The 21,731-nt window shown below is 41.4% G+C and overlaps 1 long non-coding RNA gene across 1 annotated transcript; it reads left to right on the plus strand.

The window, feature by feature from the left end:
- Positions 1 to 3,460: 3,460 nt before the first annotated feature.
- LOC124286757 lies at positions 3,461 to 17,077 on the plus strand. Its single transcript, XR_006901103.1, has 3 exons — positions 3,461 to 3,571; positions 4,925 to 4,927; positions 17,066 to 17,077. It is a non-coding gene; the product is annotated as an uncharacterized LOC124286757 (long non-coding RNA).
- Positions 17,078 to 21,731: the final 4,654 nt, after the last annotated feature.

Consider the following 21,731-nt stretch of genomic DNA (forward strand, 5'->3'; position numbering starts at 1 on the left):
CCTGGATTGTCTGGTCCAGACTCGATTATTACAGACCGCCGCCATATAGCTGGAATATTGCTCTGTGCGGCGTAAAACTAAACTCACTCACTCACTGTAGAAATACACGTTTGTTCGTAATCACCGGATTTCCGATGTGGTTCTCACATCCATGATAATTGACAAAAGGGAGGTAACTCCTGCGATTCCCACTGCCCACTGCTAAACAATGGGTCATACTCGATAAACTTACTGAAAAACAAAACAAATATGTAACAATAAGACCAGAGAATAACCTGTCTCGGAACAGATTCCATTGAGCGCAAACCTGCAAATTAGCAGTGAAAACTGAATGGATAACTGAAAATCAGTAACGAATGGTTGCACCATGTCTTGTGTTCATTGCCTGACTCCTAAAGGTTAGTGAAACAAAATGTTTTCCACAGACTTCTATAGTGACAATGTATTGTATGTAAAACAGCTTGGCATATACAGCTTTTATATATACGCATGTGCATTCTGGACCTTAAGCAGCAAGAAATGAAAACCAGACGTATTCTCTTTCCACGAGGTACTCGAGCCAGCTTCTCACCGAATATCACCGACTTGAAAACATGTGATCACATTCAACATAAGTAATAACGTCAAAACAGATAGCACAAATGTCAGTTTTAATTACCGGATGGTTGAACATTTAAAAGACATAATACTAACACAACACCATTTAATCGAAGCAGGTGAGGTGAGGTGAATTGGGTTTTACGTCGTGCTTGAGAATATTTCGCTCATATGACGACGTGCATGCGTGTGTATGTGTATGTGCGGCTGCTTGTACTAGCCCAGACTGAAGCCGGTTTTATGGTGCTAGCCCACTGAGATACCATACCGCAGTGAAGCATGAATACCCCACTCAGACACATTATACTGACTCCGAGCCGACCAGTCCTTGTTGTACCCATTAATGCCGAGCGCCAGGCAGGGACCAACAAGTACCATATTTGAACGTCTTTTGGTATGACGTCGGGGGGGATCGACCTTCCGCTTTCCGGGCCTTCCGCTACACCACGGGCGGACGCTCTAACCACTACACCACTGGGCTACTCCCAGCGACCCTCACAAGAAATCCCGGCCTGTTTAAGCACTTTCTCACCAACTCAAGCACTGTTATTAAGCACCTTCTCTAATGTGGTATATTATGAGCAAGATAACTTTAATAGATATGTGCCATGATGAATGGTAATAAATATATTAACAACTGCAAATTCCTCTTTCTCTTTTCTTACTATTAAAAACAAATCCATTCAAACGATTCCCCGATCTGCGCACATTACAACTTCATCGTTACGTGTACCATCCTTTTGATGAAAACAAAGAAATGGATGTAAAGAGTAGCGGCCATTAACGACACATGGCTTTGGTTATGTATGGATGTTTCAACCTGTAGGAGATATATCCTCTTTTATCAATGCCTTTAAAAATGTTGCTATTAATATGTTCTTCCAATCTTGGACTTGTACTCTGAAAAATAGCTCCAGATATTGTATTTATCGTGAGTATGAAAGCATTTTAGCTCCTGAGAAATATTTAGATTGCATTTTTGACAAACGACTTAGAAATATATTCGTTAATTTCAGATGTGGTCTATCAAGATTAAAATATAATGAAGGGAGGTGGTTAGGAATAGATAAATATCAACGTTTATGTCCATATTGGAATTTAGGTACTGAACACGAGTACCATTTTTTATTCATTTTCACATTATATAGCATAGATATGTCTCACTGTTTCCAACAACATTAAAACTTTCACATATATTATAGATATATAATAAATATTATGGTGAACAAACATTGTATATGTGATGCCTATCATCTCAGGTTTTACACATACTCTCTCTTAATTTATATGCATGCCATAAAATTTACTTAAGGTTTTTAAAACTAGTACATTTTCCGTATTTATATATACGGTATATGTATACAATGTTTGTTCACCATAATATATATATATATATAATATAGTGTAAACTAAGGTAATATTGCAATGTATATCTATTGTATACAAAACTGTATATATTTTGCATTGTAAATGGGCCTGAGGCCTTCGTACTGGAAATAAACACTTGACTTGACTTGACAACTCTGCAACCGCTTTGACAGATATGCACTTGCTATTCATGCAACCTTGTCCAAGTATATTTTTAGCCTGTTATATGTCATAGTTTTCTAACTGACATTGCGTGTGTGTCGAGTGTGATTGGCTAGGTGATGTCCCAGGTAACAGTGCTATCGCCATTGCTGTAAAACACTGTCACCGGAAGTACTCAACAACGTAAAGTTTCGCGTAGTCCCATGACCCATTTACCTGCCCTACTATTACGTGACCAACTGTGTTACCAAGTATTTACTATACCTTGGGATATTATGAGCTTGATTATAGGAATCAGTCACTAAAACACAACGAGATGTGTCTGAATTATAAATATACAAGAAAGAAAAGAAGTCAATTCACATGGACTTTATTTAAAAAAGGTCACACAATGTAGTAGTTTGTGTTTAACATGAACATGAAGCAAGTCTTTCAAGCTGGTAAATACCCCAACGTTAACTGACACAAGTGACAACAAACAATTATTTCCAAATAGTAAAAATTGCTGAAGGTCTATTGTACCATTCTGACCATATCATAAGCATGTTGTGTATATAAAGCACCATCAAATTGTTGTAATTTATACTAGGTGCCTACCCTGACCAAACTGTGGTACTCTGTTGTACCATTCTGACCATATCATAAGCATGTTGTGTATATAAAACACCATCAAATTGTTGTAATTTATACTAGGTGCCTACCCTGACCAAACTGTGGTGCTCTAATGTACCATTCTGACCATATCATAAGCATGTTGTGTATATAAAGCACCATCAAATTGTTGTAATTATACTAGGTGCCTACCCTGACCAAACTGTGGTACACTATTGTACCATTCTGACCATACCATAGGCATGTTGGGTATATAAAGCACCATCAAATTGTTGTAATTTATACTAGGTGCCTACCCTGACCAAACCGTGGTGCTCTAATGTACCATTCTGACCATATCATAAGCATGTTGTGTATATAAAGCACCATCAAATTGTTGTAATTTATACTAGGTGCCTACCCTGACCAAACTGTGGTACTCTAGTGTACCATTCTGACCATATCATAAGCATGTTGTGTATATAAAGCACCATCAAATTGTTGTAATAAAGCACCATCAAATTGTTGTAATTATACTAGGTGCCTACCCTGACCAAACTGTGGTACTCACAATACTCCAGCACACCCAATGTAGTAACATCTGCTTACCTCCAACAATGCTTCATTATAAGTAAAATAAAGATATTCCACAAGGGCATTTAAAGATTGTCCATTGACATTCATGAATATATGAACGTACAAACGCAAACATGTCTGAAAACAAAACAAAAGATGGCTCATTGCAAATTTCCTTCTCTATTTAGGCGTCTGTTAAAGAAAATCAACACTGGCAATGGAATACGATTCGTAAAAACTAAACTGAGTTCTCATAAACACACTATACAACGATAACGTAGGACGGTTCTGAAATGAATTGCATACACTTCTCAATATATGATAAATATTTAACTACTTGTTAAACATCAACAGGCAATATGACCATAAATAACATAAACAAAATGGCATAATTATAAGAAATCGCCATAGGGTGGGTCCAGTGTGTGACTCCGACTGTATCTAAGCATGTATGTATGAAGCACTGTCGAATAGTGATGATACAAGGTGCCCGCAAATATAGCTCTTCCCGTAGTTACATGGAACAGTTGTGGTCCTTTGATTTTCATTACACATTCCATGACATTCTTCCCACTCAACTGATACACCTCTGTGAACAGGAAACACAAGGCGTGCTTGAAGCCGTCTTGCAGAAACATTATCGACAACTGTTCATGGTGGAAATATCATTTGATCCTTTAAGGGAAGTACAACTTTGTTTGGTTTGCTGCGGTATAGGAGCTCATGTATATAAAAAAGCAATGTTTCAATGTGTCCAACAACATATAAAACTTGATCTGATTAATACAATGCTTGCAGCTACAAGATGTTAGCGACAGAATGTGCCACCCTCACCCTGATAGCCATGGCATCTGCAGGCAACATAATATGCCTAATCAAGAGTAAATCGAACCTTCACGGGGCAATCTTTCATTTGTTCAGCATAATATTGATCAAACCACTCGTTCTGGGCCACAGTGAACCAGTTCTTCCAGTCACCAGCTACACCTGGAAAGTCATTAAATGTGATTTTGTGTGTCATGTAAGTAACGATTCATTATCTTGATGTTTAGCTGTCATAGTTTTAGTTACTAGTTAGTATATGATAATATGGTGAGTGAGCATTGTTTGATAGTTATTCATAAAGTTAACATATATTAATATGGTGAGTGAGTATTGTTTTACGACGCCCTAAGTCGGAATCGTAAAATGGGCTTTGATCTAAATAAGGATTTCTTCTGATTATTGAAAAGGTTTTGTCGTTTTTAATTATTCCATTTGCTGTTGTGTGTTTAATTCATGTGATGTTAACTCCACGTCACCCCAGTCAGTATCAAATATACTTGCCTTTCCGATAAGCAACCTTGCCAGTTAGCTCGGCTGTAGCCTTGACTTTCTTCATGGAGTCAAAGTCGCAGTGGTCACACACTTGTCTGATGTAGTCGTCACTCCTTGATACGCCCAGAAAGTCACACAACTTCTTAGCCTCCCTGAAAGTGTCCTGTGAAGACAAAAACAATATTAAACATAAGACGACACGCCAGATAACAGATGCGACAAAAATGTTTCTGTAATCCTAAAAGAACACAGGCTTCAGCCGGAAACCAGAATGATGAAGAACCGACTTAGAGCAGTGACTCTGACTGCACAGACAGTGATTAAATGAAAATGTTGTATTCAGTTGTATTCTTGTTATAATGTCATCGGTACCAAAACTCAAACATTATATATTATCGTATATTGAGTAGGAGTTGCTACCTGTTTTGTCTGGTGACACAGGGTCATAATCTAAGGTTGTACTGGTTGCAAATAGGTTGTATTTCCTTCTTAAAAGTTAAGAATTGCGTCACACCAGACCACACCACGTGAATATAGGTCTTATGTCTTTGCCCTGAGTAACATTGCCTGTGACTATATTCTATGTCCTTGCCCTGAGTAACATTGTCTGTGACTATATTCTATGTCCTTGCCCTGAGTAACATTGCCTGTGACTATATTCTATGTCCTTGCCCTGAGTAACATTGCCTGTGACTATATTCTATGTCCTTGCCCTGAGTAGCATTGACTGTGACTATATTTTATGTCCTTGCCCTGAGTAACATTGTCTGTGACTATATTCTATGTCCTTGCCCTGAGTAACATTGTCTAGATCTGTGACTATATTATATGTCCTTGCCCTGAGTAACATTATCTGTGACTATATTCTATGTCCTTGCCGTGGGTAACATTGTCTGTGACTATATTCTATGTCCTTGCCCTGAGTAACATTGCCTATGACTATATTCTATATCCTTTTCCTGAGTAACATTGCCTGTGACTATATTCTATGTCCTTGCCCTGAGTAGCATTGCCTGTGACTATATTCTATGTCCTTGCCCTGAGTAACATTGTCTAGATCTGTGACTATATTCTAGGTCCTTTTCCTTAGGACATTGCCCTTGATTGTATCTGCTGTCCTTGTCTTGAGTAACATTGCCTGTGACTATATTCTAGGTCCTTGCCCTGAGTAACATTGCCTGTGACTATATTCTAGGTCCTTTTCCTGAGTAACATTGCCTGTGACTATATTCTATGTCCTTGATCTCCCGAGTATCATGGCCGACCTCTTTAAGGTCTTCATAGAAGAGTGTCAGGAAGGGAATGTCGGTAGTTTTCTTCACTTCCTCCCACCCCTTCAAATGGTCGAACCAGGAACCGTATTCAACTGAAACATTGAACCATATATAACATTTCTATACAAAAAACATATCAAATAAACCACTGATACATATTCCCAGTTTGTGTGTTTATTTATTTATATTTTTATTAAGGCCTCAAGGTGGTCTGAACCATACAACGGATCATCATGTTGCTTCTTGGACGTGACATAGAATCACACCTCATTGCAAAATATGTCCTCTTGTCCAATACGTTTTCAAAGAAATAATTATATTTCATATATAATGTTGTGAAAAAAATGTATTATTATTCATTTCTATCTATTAGTAAAAATCGCTTTTTTCGTCAAGTGTGGTGTTTTCCAAACACATCACCGCAAAGCACACGTGCCATATTTGGTCTCACCTTAGGCAAGTGAGTTTGCTCAAATTTGCCTCTGTTCACCAAGGAGAAAATGGGTACCCGGTGGTATAAGTCATGAGACTATTAACCTTCTAGCGCCTTGAAGCAGCTTGGGTTATACGGGGTAATATTAATGTCCATTATGTTATATGTTATATGCTTAGAGCTTTCCCCCGTTGAGTTTTGCCCTATATGTAGCCATATTATCTATTATACTCTACAGAAGCACCCTCCATTCACAAAATTTGTAACAATAAGTATTCATTGCCTGACACTACAGTGTAACTTACATCTCCCCTCTGTTGCAGGGCGAACATAGTTCTCCCACTTCCCATGGTAGTCGCTGATGCCCATCTTTTTCAAAAACACGAAATAAGAAACAATGGCATCCTTGGGATTGCGAATGACGTGCACAATTTTTGGTTTCTTGACCTTGACCTCGTCTGGCAGGTGACCTAACGGTGCGTGGGAGTTGAGGAGTCTGGGAGATGGGAGGTCTTTGTACTTCTCCTCATCCGACAGTTCCAGCATGGTCGATGTCTTGTCGATGTCCGTTTTGTCCAGCTTGCCTGCCAAGAGAAGTCGTGACAGCTCCCATATCCAGTGTGTACCTGCATTAAAATACACGTCAGTGTAAAACAACCAGATTTCATATGCTCAGAAATAAAGCCACTTGCTGTGAAAAGAGTGAGTGAGTTTAGTTTTACGCCGCACTATTCCAGCTATATGGCGGCGGTCTGTAAATAATCGAGTCTGTACCAGACAATCCAGTGATCAATAGCATGAGCATCGATCTACGCAATTGGGAACCGATGACATGTATCAACCAAGTCAGCGAGCCTGACCACCCGACCCCGTTAGTCGCCTCTTACGACAATCATGGGTTGATGAAGATCAATTCTAACCCGGACCTTCTCGGGTCTGCCGTGAAAAGATAAACAGCTGTGAAAATTATACGGATGGATCACTAAATATCGGGGATGACACCGGGTGTTCACGAAGAATGGAAATGATACAGTAAAAGAGTTTAACCCAGTTTAACAGCAGTTCAGTGTGTGAGTGAGTTTAGTTTTATGCCGCTTTTAGCAATATTCCAGCAACATCACGGCTGAGGACACCAGAAATGGGCTTCACACATTGTACCCATATGGGAATCGAAAACGGGTCTCGGGGTGACGGGCGAACACCTAGGCTACCCCACCGTCCAACAGTAAATAGTTCAGCTTTCAGTTGTGTTTAGTATGGTAGGAAACCATCTTAACGTCATACTACTGTGGACGTTTCACATTAACCAGTGTATAAAGTAGATGGTTGCACAGCCAACAAAATAGTAATCTTTTCGATTCTGGGTTTCAAACCGGCGATCAGTGGATCCTGGCATAACTGAAGGGAGTAGTTCTGCACATCGAATTGCAGCATTTTAGTCCATGGGTCAACCCGTGACCTCTGGGACAGAGGGTTATGGATACATAATGTCCATAAGATCATAAAAATAGGGTGAGGTGAGGTGAAATTGGGTTTTACGTCGTGCTTGAGAATATTTCGCTCATATGACGACGTGCATGCATGCGTGTGTATGTGTGGCTGCTTGTACTAGCCCAGACTTAAGCTGGTTTTATAGTGCTAGCCCACTGAGATACCATGCCGCAGTGAAGCATGAATACCCCACTCAGACACATTATACTGACTCCGAGCCGACCAGTCCTTGTTGTACCCATTAATGCCGAGCGCCAGGCAGGGACCAACAAGTACCATATTTGAACGTCTTTTGGTATGACGCGGTCGGGGATCGAACCCGCGACCTTCCGCCCTCCATAAAATAGGGAACATACACTACAGTTTCAGCTTCATCTATAATACCTAGGTTGGTTGGTTGGTTGGTTTGTTGATAAACGACACACTCAGCAGTATTCCAGCTATATCTCTATATGTAAATAATCCAGACTGGACCAAACAATCCAGTGATCAACAGCATGTGCACCGATCTGAGCAATGGGGATACGATGACGTGTGTCAACCAAGTCAGCGAGCTTGACCACCCGATCCTGTTAGTCGCCTCTTACGACAAGCATGGGTTACTAACGACCAATTCTAACCGGGATATTCACGGGTCTATAATACCGAGGCGTATTATATAGAATTCAGAGCAGGATGACATAAGAAATTATTTCCAAAGTTCCAACACAGGGCCATCCCCTGTCCATTAGACGCGCTGGTCAATTTAAAGCAAATTTGTTTCACCGAGCAGGTTAGCTGACTCGCACGCACACAATGTTGCTGTGTCCACGTTACACTTCTGTTCTTGACCTCGATATGAAAAGAAACGAATTCATATGACTACTTAATATTTAAGTAGATAATAATGTACATACTTAAAACGAGTACATTAACAGATAAACACACCACTTATTGAGACCTCCGCACGAAACTGTGCATCAGATAAATACATTCAACTAAATATGCATTAAAACTGTCCATGCGGAATTAATGTTACCAGCAGCAGGAAATAAACAACGCTGCAGGTGCTCTCTAGCTAGTTATAGCCTCTGTATACAGTTAGATCCGGGTACGATTATCTAACGTTTTAACCACTAGGCTACCCCACAGCCCCTACAAACATCTGAATGAGTGAGTGAGCGAGTTTAGCTTCACGCCACTTTTAGCAATATTCAAGCAATATCACGGCAGGGGACACCAGAAATGGATTTCACACATTGTACCCATGTGGGGAATCAAACCCGGGTCTTGGGCGTGACGAGCGCACACTTTAACCACTAGGTACCCCACCGCCCCTATAAACAGCTGAAGTCGACAGGGGATTATATACAAGGGGATTATATAATGCCTTACATGTAAGGCGGTGTGGGTATGTGATATAAGATAGCCCAGTGGTTAAAGCGTTCGCTCGTCACGCTGAAGACGCTGGGGTTCGATTCCCCACATAAACTAGCGTCCAAAAGAAACGCCACCAAATATGTTTCTGGTCTAAAACAAAACAAAACCGAATTATGGTAACATTAAATGTTTTATTGTAAGAGGCAATCATTCAGCAACAGTATTTAATGGGTAGCAAGAAGAAAAACGACGCAGCTCGTGATCTAATGGCACATGAATGACATTGGGTGCATTGCCCAGTATCACCAATGCAAAATTGACTGAGAGCTTTAACAACTTTCTGGGCAGCACATATTGTTCAATACCGGGTGTGGACACCTCTAGCAGTGATGCAGGCCCGAACCAGGTGTAGAACTGAGTAGGTGAGTCTTCTGACGTCTTGATAAGGGATCCGACGCCAGTCCACTTGCATAGCAACTGCCAAAGCGTTCCTCGTATTGGCGTTTCCTAATACGACGTCCCAGTTGGTCCCAAAGGTGTTCAACTTGGGACAGATCGGGCGACCTCGTCCGTCAGACTTGAAGAGCTGCAACCTGCTTTCGTCACTAAAGAGCACTCTTCACCAGTTTCGCTGCTGCCAGTGTGACACAGTCCTGGTCCATCTCAATCTGGCACGTCGTTGTTGGCTCGTCAACGTAATGTCCTTGAAAGGTCGATAGGCACCGAGACAATGATGGAGGAGTCGTCTGGCCACAGTCTGTCTGCTGACCGCATGTCAAAGACTGTTGGCGCTTGATGACGTCACAGTGACGTAGCGGTTCCTCAGGTGAAACACCAGTAGTAGTATGCACAATGGGGCTACGGGATTATAAGGGACTTCCCAAGGGCTCAGTTTTTAAAATTGAGCCATTGGGAGGGACCTGGTCCCGTAGCCCATTGTGTATACTACTCCCGTAACTTAATACCGGTCTTCTTGTTCGGTGGTGGCCTTTGGTCTACCACTCCTTGGCCTGTCTGCAGTAATGCCAGTCTCTTGTAGAGGTGTGACAAGTCTGGCGATGGTGGATTTGCAGCATTTCATGGTCCAAGCCACATGCTCTTGTGTTGCTCTCATATGTAGCATACCTCTGCTCTGCTGTTAAAACAGGCATGTTCCTGGTTGTCAATCAATTAAAATGAAAGAGAATAAAAATGGTCAGCTTTTACACCCTAATCTGATACGGGTAACTTTGTGCACAATTTCAATTTTACGCGGGTAAATTCGGGTTTTTCTTCACTAAATACGAAAGTGCAAGAGTTCACTGGGAATACACATGTTGTGTTCGAGAGATGTGTTTTAGCTAATTTCGAACAGATTGACAATTATTTTGAAAATTTACAATCATCTATATTTTGGTGGCGTTTGTTTTAGACGTTAGTTTGGTTACAATGTGTGAAGCCCATTTCTGGTGTCCCCTGCCATGATAATGCTGGATTATTGTTATTCACTCACTCACTAGACATAACACAAAGTTATACACGTCCATATCTGTGTCACAAACACAATCCATGCTAAATACATAAACAGTCAGTGGCTGGGTTCCTGGAAACCTAAAGTAAGATCTACTCAGTTACTTACCAGCTAAAAATACGAATTGTCGTAAATTTGATTGCACGAGAAATTATACTTTAGTGTTCACTTTCACTGACAAGGCATGGTCTACAATTCGGTGAATCACTTTCCCTGACACGACATGGTCAACAGTTCGGCGAATCACTTTCACTGATAGCAAATGGTCTACAGTTCGGCTCATCACTTTCACTGATAGGACATGATCAACAGTACGGCGAATCACTTTCACTGACAAGACATGGTCAACAGTTCGGCGCATCACATTCACTGACAGTAAATGGTCTACAGTTCGGCGCATCACGTTCACTGACAAGACATGGTCAACAGTTCGGCGAATCACTTTCACTGACAAGACATGGTCAACAGTTCGGCGCATCACATTCACTGACAGTAAATGGTCTACAGTTCGGCGCATCACGTTCACTGACAAGACATGGTCAACAGTTCGGCGAATCATTTTCAGTGACAAGACATGGTCTACAGTTCGGCAAACCCTTAGCGTTATAGGCGAATTCTGAGTGTGTGATTCATGCACGTACGATTCCTCACTTTCTGCAGGTTTTAAAGAATTCCAATATAGTGGTACATGGGTTGTGTTTTTCCTTTGACATGTTAAAGTTACGCACGTGTATTTGTTAATTATAATTTTATAAAAAATATTTTCCAACATGAAATGTCTACGAGGGAGTTATTGTGATGGAAATTGATTTTGGGGAGTAAAATGCAGAGATGTGGTGAAAAGTAAAATGCAGAAATGTGGTGAAAAGTAAAATGCAGAGATGTGGTGAAAAGTAAAATGCGCAGAGATATATATGGAAGGATTACTGAAAATCAGCGATGATACAGGTGTTGGTGAAAGGGTTAGCATATCCTGCTCCGCCGGTACCCGTTCATCATACAATTTGTATTAAAAAAAACTGTTTGTTGTAGCAGTGGACATACCTGACCTGAAGTATGTCATTATGATGATGTCATCCGACCTGATCTTCACAGAGGCCATATTTACGATGGCCTTTTTACTGGGGAAGTTGGGAAAGCGATAGTCGTTGTGCGTGATAACCGACAGCCCGTCGCCGCCGTCGTCTCTCAGCCTCACCGTCGTCATTCTGATAATGTCTCTGTGGCCGTTATAAACCTGAAATGTCACAAATATCTGTGTTACGTGTATAACATTATGTATACAAACACTGATACTTTTGTTTGTTTGTTGTTTAACGCCGGACGCAAGCTATTCCAGCTATGTGGCGGCGGTCTGTAAATAATCGAATCGGGACCAAACAATCCAGTGATCAGTATCACGAGCAACGATCTACCAAATTGGGTGAGTGAGTGAGTTTAGTTTTACGCCGCACTCAGCAATATTCCAGCTATAAGGCAGCGGTCTGTAAATAATCGAACCTGGACCAGACAATGCAGTGATCACTACGCAATTGGGATAAGATGACATGTGTCCACCAAGCCAGTGATCCTGACCACCCAATCCCCGTTAGTCGACTCTCACAACAAGCATGGGTTGCTGAAGACCCATTCTAACCCGGATCTTCAAGGGAATGTCATCTTGCAGTTGGGGTGAGTGAGTTAGGTTTAACGGAGAGGTTGAGGAGGGAGGAAAGTCTAAAGTGATGTAGATGTCAGATGTTTTCAACCACGGACAATCACAGATGTCATGGTGATACAACTATAATCATGGCGAAACGATATTCGAACCCATGATCATAGGGTCCTGGTGTATACAAGGGATGCAACTCTGCACAACGAATTTCAGCACTCGAAACGACCGGGCAGTCAACAAAGAAATGCAACAGCAAAACAGGACCTCAAAAACATGAACTAAACATTTTACGACAACAAAGCTGAAAAAAGAGAACGCAAAACATAATTTTATTACATCTCTGACGTCCAAACTTTAAAAGCCGTGCCGTCAAACGCCATTGAAACAATAATTACCACAAGACCACAAAAATGTAATTCCTTTAACTAGCATTTAGAAGCTGGTATGAGTGAGTGAGTTTAGTTTTAGCAATATTCCAGCAACATCACAGAGGTGGACACCAAAAATAGGCTTCACACATTGTACCCATGTGGGGAAGCGAACCCTTGTCTTCGGTGTGACGAGCGAACGCTTTAACCACTAGGCTACCCCACCGCCCCAGAAACTGGTTTGATGAAGAATAATTTTTTATTGCAATAGGTGCGACGTTATCAGGCAAATGATGATCTGTACCGAAACGTCGCACCTGTTGCTATAAAGAAGTTGTCTATTAAACAAAAGTGTTCCTCTTCACAAAAATACAATTATTTAAAAAAAATACAATTCTGAGCAACACGATTCAATAGTCACTATACTAAAACATGAGAACCAAGGTCCATTTGCGATGATGCCCTATGTTTACGTTGTATGTAGACCGTGTTATGTCGTCGTAACCTCTACGGACTGACTGACTGAGTTTGGTTTTACGCCGCTTTTAGCAATATTCCAGTAACATCACGGCGGGGGACACCAGAAATAGGCTTCACACATTGTACCCATGTGGGGATTCGAACCCGGGTCTTTGGCGTGACGAGCCAACGCTTTAACCACTAGGCTACCCCACCGCCCCTAACCTCTACGGAGAGCGAGCCAGCCATTAATAGGTATAGTCATGCGCCTCGCTGTCAAAGCTGCAGTAGCTAGCATTCCTATACGACTAGGCAAAACAATATGTAAAGTGCATCGCAAACCACAGCATTGGGTCAGCATGTACTGATAACAGTTTGTGTTCAAAATACAAAGAGAATAGTCTGGTCATGTGATATGCAAATTAGCCTGTGGCGGTGACCTAATGCAAAGTCATCACTGCGCCAGTGTGTGATCTGGAACCCGTTCTATCCGGAACTCCAACGATGACGTCACAACAGCCTTGGAGAACCTGTTTGGCAGCGAAGAGAAATACTTCCACGAAACTGGAATAATATCTCTCAAACATCGTCGGCAAATGTGTACCAGTGCGGGGGTTTGTTGAAGGGATTATTTTGGAATAAAATATTTCGATATCTTTAGCTCGTCTTTCAGAACTTACCAATAACCCCTCGCAGAAACATAATCTTCACCCGTGAGTCACCCACGTCCGTTTGCTGTAGAAATGTTTTGAGAATATTGTTTTGTACATGCCCCTGACATTTTAAGCAACGATATGTTTGTGAACCACTTAACAGCCATAACATGACCTGGTCTTCATGACATGAACGAGTGTGTTGAAAGCTAAAACAGATATTTAAAAATTATTCAGAATATAAGTTCGTTATAAGTGTATTGGTTGTAAAGGAAGTTTATTTACAGTGTATTAACAATACAAAACCTTGACAAGAGACCAAAATGGGCTACACACATAACATATGTTATATTTGGGATTAGTTGTCGGCAGTGGGAGCCGTGACAAGTTACACTTATCAGAGGGGTACACAAAGTCCGCAGTCTAGACTACCAGTTGTCCGACTTCCATTTATTAATAAGTCGCGGTGGCTGAGCGGGTTAGGCGGCTGATTTTGTGTGCTGGCGATTAGGTGCCTGACTCTGAGGGTGTGGGTTCGAATCCCGGATGGGACTCATCCCAACAAAAGTGCTAGAATGGGTACTTTACTAAGAAAGTGTAATCCCAGATATAATATATGTTACATTTGACCAGATTCTAAATGGCATTGTGTAATCATGGGCTGCAATAACAAATCGAGGAACCTTGAACCTTATATAAAAATACTTCACTGAATCTGAAGTCCCATATGCAACAAACAATAACAAGTGAGTATGTTTTTGTTGAACATCAAATCCTATTGCAATATATTACCAATATTCAAGTTCCGTTACAAACTCACTAGGCGAAATTGATTTGTATGTATCCACTCACCGTCGACAACGAGATTCCGTCCCTTGCATGCAGCACACCTCACTTACAGTTATCTAGGTCAGTGGTAACAAATATTCGTGACAGGCAAAGAGTTGAGTCGAGAAAAGTCGGGACCGGTCCTGTGGGTTATACTAAAATGGATTGTAGAATGCTAAACCGAAACGAGATTTCAGGGCAAATATATCATTGACATTTTAAAAGCATATTTTTTAAGGGTTTGAATTTGTATCTGAATGTGCATGCCATAATATGATGCTGTCACGTATCACTACAATCGGAGAGTCCTTCAAAAGATACAGTTTCTTGTTTCTATAACTTGTGTGTTTCAATCAACCTTTACCCATTTATCTGAAACCTACTCAGGATTGTTTTAATTACCATATTCTAACTTGTTCGAATTTCTACAATCACGTACTTGTTAACCACATGTTCCTGTTGACAAGGCAGACCCCCTCAAGCTGCATATGAAAGCCTACTATCTGTCACCACCCCTCATATACCTTCAACTCTCCCCTCATCAGGTTCTCCCCCTCTCTCTCTCTCTCTCTCTCTCTCTCTCTCTCTCTCTCTCTCTCTCTCTCTCTCTCTCTCTCTCTGTCTCTCTGTCTCTATCTGTCTCTCTCTCTCTATCAGTCACCACCCTCATATACCTTCAACTCTCCCCTCATCAGGTTCTCCCCCTTTTCTCTCTCTCTCTCTCTCTCTCTCTCTCTCTCTCTCTGTCTATCTTATCTCTCTCTCTGTCTGTCTCTTTCTATGTATCTCTCTCTCTCTCTCTGTGTTTCTCTCTCTGTCTGTCTCTATCTATCTCTCTCTCTCTCCCTCTGAGTCTCTTTCTCTCTCTCTCTCTCTCTCTCTCTCCCTCTCTCTCTCTCTCTCTCTCTCTCTCTCTCTCTCTCAGGGGGAATTGATTACTATCCAACAGTCAGCATCTACATGTACCATTAACCATCATACGAGACTCGGTATATCTACATGTATATGTTTAGAATATCATTACGGACAACGAAAAGTGTCTTACTTCACGTAGGCCCTATCTTTTGAAGGGAGCAGGACCCGGCGAGGGGTCCAGAGTGCAACTGCTGATAAAGTATATCATATCACAAGGGTAGGGTAGCATTAAAACGTTGGGGAGCCCACATGAATGTGGGTCAAATGTCTGATATAAACATTGGTGTAGAGTAGTGATGATTCGTTAGGTACGCCGTATAAGTTATTGTATGGATATAAGAATATTACATAGCAGTGATTGCATATATCATACTCTCATAGTAGATAATAGCGTCATGGCAATAACAAGATTTTGTCATCACACCAGAGAAAAGCAGAATGAACGACATGAAGACTATGTACCCGGCAGGCCCTAGACGCAGTGTTAAGACATTGGCAGGGTGTACATGTTTAACAGACATGAAGACTATGTACCCGGCAGGCCCTAGACGCAGTGTTAAAGGTCACATGCAACCAAAAAAATCAAACATAATTAAAACACAATTATCACTTATTCATGACATATAATATACATTGCTGGTTATGAAAAAACATATAAACAAAATTATAAGCGTACAATCGCAAATCAAAAGTGCAATATTGTGTACTTCGGTTTACTTCCCAAGAAACGAAGCAGCCGCGAAACCGAACCCAGTCAGAGCGGGTGGGTGTGCACTCAAGTGTAACGGGATGTTCATTTGCAGATGCTCATTGTGTGTATATATATAGAGATGTTGGGTTTTGTAAATACATGCTCATTTTTTGTGTATAACATTTTGCAATCAACAGACATCATAACATGTCATGTGTTCAAGTATCACACCTGCCTGTCTGTGTAATTACATAATGTGACAGAGGCCGAACTCGGGCCATAAATCAATGCATTTTGTTTATGGTGTATAGCCTGATTAGTGTTAATTTCAAATTGCATGTGGTCAGTGATAGCAGCTGTGTATTGAATATTGTCATTAGCAGACAGGTAGGCAGACACACAGGTGTCAATAAAACAAGACATTGACTTTGGTCTGTGACAACGACATATCTATATCAGAGTTAGAAATTCTGTCAACGCTAAATAACTGAGAAAGTGACTCGGTAAGAAGAACGTGTGGTGAAATAGACAAATGAAATTATATAAACAGTTAATTTACTGTCATAACATATAAAAAGTTCGCGCCTGTGAGATATCAACAAAACATTAGAAAAATAGCTCACACCAAAGCCTTCACCGAGTATTCACCGGACAACCCGCTTCCAAGCTGCGCGAACCTATTTCACTGCGCACATGCTATGAGCGCAGCCCAGCTGTTGAAACCCGTTTTCCCCAGAAAAGTCTGGGGAAATTTAGTGAAACGTTTGAACTCCGATTTCGCGCGGTTTTTTTCATCGCGTTATTTTTCAACTTTATAAGTTGAATTTGCATTTTTTGACGATTTGTTTCGGTAAATCCATATCGAAAGGTATCAGAATCTGCAAAGTTGTGTTTTACGTTGCATGTGACCTTTAAGACATTGACAGGGTGTACATGTTTAACAGCTCGATATGATGAGGTCATCTCTTCAGACATTTACGCAACGTCTGAGCATGGACTCTCACCCCTGTGACCTGTTGCAGCCGCTCTCGTATGTGAGTAGGATTTGCAGCAGCTCGTAACTAAAACATGATCACTGTGTCACCGCTTGTCCCAGAATGTAGCCCTGGCGATGGTTGTGAAGGTCAACCAGAACCTCACTGTCAACAGAGTGGTGTGACTGCTGCTGGGTATCTTTGTGTTTGTTTGTTTGTTGTTTAACGCCGTACTCTACAATATTCCAGCTATATGGCGGCGGTCTGTAAATAATCGAGTCTGGACCAGACAACCCAGTGATCAACAGCATGAGCATCGATCTACGCATTTGGGATACGATAACATTTGTCAACCAAGCCAGTGAGCCTGACCACCCGATCCCGTTAGTCGTCTATTACGATAGGCGTGGGTTACTGCAGATCAATTCTAACCCGGATCTTCACGCCTAATTAGCTCATGACCGAAGAGTTGAAACTGCTTAAGACATCATATTGGCCACTATGCTGCTACATTAGGAGGACAGACAAAGTGTATCATCATATTGGCCACTATGCTGCTACATTAGGAGGACAGACAAAGTGTATCATCATATTGGCCACTATGCTGCTACATTAGGAGGACAGACAAAGTGTATCATCATATTGGCCACTATGCTGCTACATTAGGAGGACAGACAAAGTGTATCATCATATTGGCCACTATGCTGCTACATTAGGAGGACAGACAAAAGTGTATCATCATATTGGCCACTATGCTGCTACATTAGGAGGACAGACAAAATGTATCATCATATTCATATTGGCCACATCATGCTGCCACATTAGGAGGACAGACAAAGTGTATCATCATATTGGCCACTATGCTGCTACATTAGGAGGACAGACAAAGTGTATCATCATATTGGCCACTATGCTGCTACATTAGGAGGACAGACAAAGTGTATCATCATATTGGCCACTATGCTGCTACATTAGGAGGACAGACAAAATGTATTATATATTAGCAAAGTAACTGAGAGAGAGAGAGAGAGAGAGAGGGGGGTGGTGTGTCCTTTATAGTCCTCCTGGGGCAATGTTCAGTACAGGGCCAACACACATATACATGCACGCATACAAGGTACAGGTGGAAGTGCTGCTTATTTAAACCCCCCAAACTCATTGGTATCGGTCACTGAAGTAGGACATCTTTTGTCATGGAATAAATCAGTTCAAAAGTCTCAGGAAGTTCGCTCTGAGATTTGTAGGTCACGTCCATTATGACTGAAGTATGCTATCGGTCATGAATACTATTCCACAGCCATTACCGCTGCTATAAATGTGTGTGATCACTACCCAAGTCAAAGTGTCGTGTATGAGATTATAGAAGCGGTTCTGTTACTCTACTGCCTATATGGAAGATTTCTTTTCTTCCTTTCCTTCGTTCAAACGTTCGTGCATTGTTGTTGGGCGGTGGGGTAGCCTAGTGGTTAAAGCGTTGGCTCGTCACGTCGAAGACCCGGGTTCGAATCCCCACATGGGCTCAATGTGTGAAGCCCATTTGTGGTGTCCCCGCCGTGATGTTGCTTGAATATTGCTAAAAGCGGCGTAAAACCAAAACTCAGTCAGTCAGTCAGTCGTGCGTTGTTTGTTTTGTTTTGTGTTTTGTTTACTTTATTAAATACTAACTAACGGGCAAGATAAACGATACCAAGTCGAAATCAGTGATATTACAAAACGACAAACAACCGATTCTGGAAAAGGAAAGTGAATTATAATACCAGGTAAATGGGCAACATGCACTCAGTCATTTCACTGGAGTGGCAACAATTGAGTCACTGTATAAATGAAGGAATGAAGTCCAAATTATCAAATCAAATTTTCGTATCGTTTCGTTTGCCTGTTAGTTTAATTAGGAGTTTGGTAAAAATGCAGCCTTGGGTGAGAGATTTCCCATCATGTCTTCAAAGCAGGACATACTCCAAAGCCAGTGAACGTACGTGACTCACAATCACAATATTGTGACAGTTGTGAATCACGTGACCTCGGACAGCGAGAGCAAGGGGTGGTATGCCAGCCTTACCACTGCAATGCACTGGTTACGCGCAGACAAGTGCTGTATCCTTGGGCACAAATACATTTAATTCAACATATTTTAATCAACCTATGAATGTAACAGCATTGGTCATGAGACGTTTGCAACAAGGACGTCCACATGCCATACACATGAGCTCATATTGCTCAAATATCGCATGCTTCTTAATCTGGGCACTCTACCACCATACACAAACGTCGATGATGGATGCCTATCTCGGGACCCAAGGGCAACAACTCCAGCCCAAGACAAATTCATCAGAACTGGGGAATGACGACATCGGTTGCAACTGCTACTCATATTACGAGGCGACTAACGGGATCGGGTGGTCTGGCTCGTTGACTTGGTCGGTTCCCATTTGCGTAGATCGATGCTCGATGTTGATCACTGGATTGTCTGGTCCAGACTCAATTATTTACAGACCGCTGCCATATAGCTGGGATATTGCTGAGTGCGGCGTAAAACTAAACTCATTCACTCATATAGGGGGACCGACTGGAACATTGTATAGCCGTGCGTCTGCACAGACTTTCCCATCGTGTACGTCGTCAGCGTGACACCCCACAACGTACGGCATGAATAAGAGGTATAGAGGAAGTCGGCACAAAAAGATAATGTCATTATGTCATATTTTCTAAAGAATCGACCTTCACCCCCGACTTCCAAGAATCGACTTTGGAGACGTCCTTATGGGCGTTTTATGGACATTATTGTGGTACAGCATAACCCAAAGGGAGGTGGGTCTAAACTGATATGTGGTGGAATCACAATGACTGGTCGAACTGATCCTTGTCAAAGTCGGCTGTCAATGCTACTGGAACAACATCATTGCATAACCTTGTTTTTCGCTGCCAAGATGTTAAATCTCGAGCCCAAGAGTTGAAGTTTTACGCCGCTTATAGCAATATTCCAGCAATATCACGTCGGGAGAGACCATTGTAACCATGTGTGGAATCGAATCCGGATCTTTGGCGTGTGGAGCGAACGCTTTAACTGCTAGCCTACCCCACTGCGACTTTCCCTCATTGATCTTGTCTGGAACGTCATTGCAGACATGTACGTCAACGTCAACGTCAAAGTCAAAGTCAGAGTCAGTCCACCTCTCCAGACTCGCCAGAAGCATGCCACTAAGAATTCGTGCATGTCTAGCCTACCGAGGTAATTTTACCCGGAATTAGTGACATCGGCTGAAAATTTGAATTTAACCCCCAAATTTTCCAACGACCTAATGAGCCACCATTTGATTCCAAAACACATTAGTAGCCATTACATCAGATCATCCACTCACTTACAGACAGCATCGCATCATAGGATCAAAATATAGGTCTTGCTCATTCCCACTATCCCCTACGTATTCAAGGGGGTATGCACATTAAATGAAACACCGAGAGCAAGTAGGGTTGGTCTAAGTTAACGCTCATCACGTACCGCACATGCATTTGTTTCACTGTTCCAACTAATTTGCTTACCCCCTTGTAATGCAAACCATTAATAGCGATTTGAATCTATGATCGTTTGTTAGACAACCTTTATCCTAAGTTGAATAAAATTCTGAGATGTACATGTTTACTTGGCAAGGTAAAATTATGATGATTCGTAATCTTATTTTCACTTTATCCGATTTACTTTTTGTTTAAAGTGAAATTCATCTGTACGTTTTCACTGCAAACAGACTATGACTTATACACCTGTGTGTGTGACAAGGAATTTTTAAAGAATCTATCGATATTCACTTGACCTCATTCATTGCACTCAGATGTATGACACCGTGGCTCAGGGTTCAGCTTTTGTGAACATGTCAGTATGATGATAGTTGGAAAATGCCCAAGCTGAAATCTACTTAAGAAATCAGAGAAGTGCTTTAAAGGGACACAGGCGATTCTCTCGCAATAAGAGCCCTTTGTTTGTTTGTTTGCCTGGAAAAAGCCCTTACAAAATTCTTTTATACTCATAGGCGGATCCAGAGGGGGAGTGCAGGGGGGCACCCCCTTTCTCAAAAAGCTGTATCCGCCCCTGACACTGTTTTGGTCAATTATGATTATGAAAGTTATAATTGAACACGCTTATGTATTTTCAAAAGTGTACCGTATCCTGTCATCACCTATGGTACCCGTCACAAATACATATCTAGGCAAGGCAATTGTTCACTTAAAAACTAGCAGGGGATCACAAGGAACAAGTCACAACAGGTGCAGCTGTAAAATTGAAACCATCACTGCCATCGGTAAATAAGGCATTTTGAATGAAATAGACATCAATAGCCCGATACTAGTAATTCTAGAGCCTTGGCGAAGGATTACATAATTCATATAACGAGGGAAAGATAATCTGTCATTCCCCGTCACGAGTTGGTTATTGTTTTTATTACCCATATCAGTTTTGGATGTAAAAAACGCTAAAATTAAAACAGCATCTTCTCTATAAGGAAACCCGCGATGTA

Source organism: Haliotis rubra, unplaced genomic scaffold (genome assembly GCF_003918875.1).
Source record: "Haliotis rubra isolate DU_JTF1 unplaced genomic scaffold, ASM391887v1 Scf1101, whole genome shotgun sequence".
NCBI classification, from domain to species: domain Eukaryota; kingdom Metazoa; phylum Mollusca; class Gastropoda; order Lepetellida; family Haliotidae; genus Haliotis; species Haliotis rubra.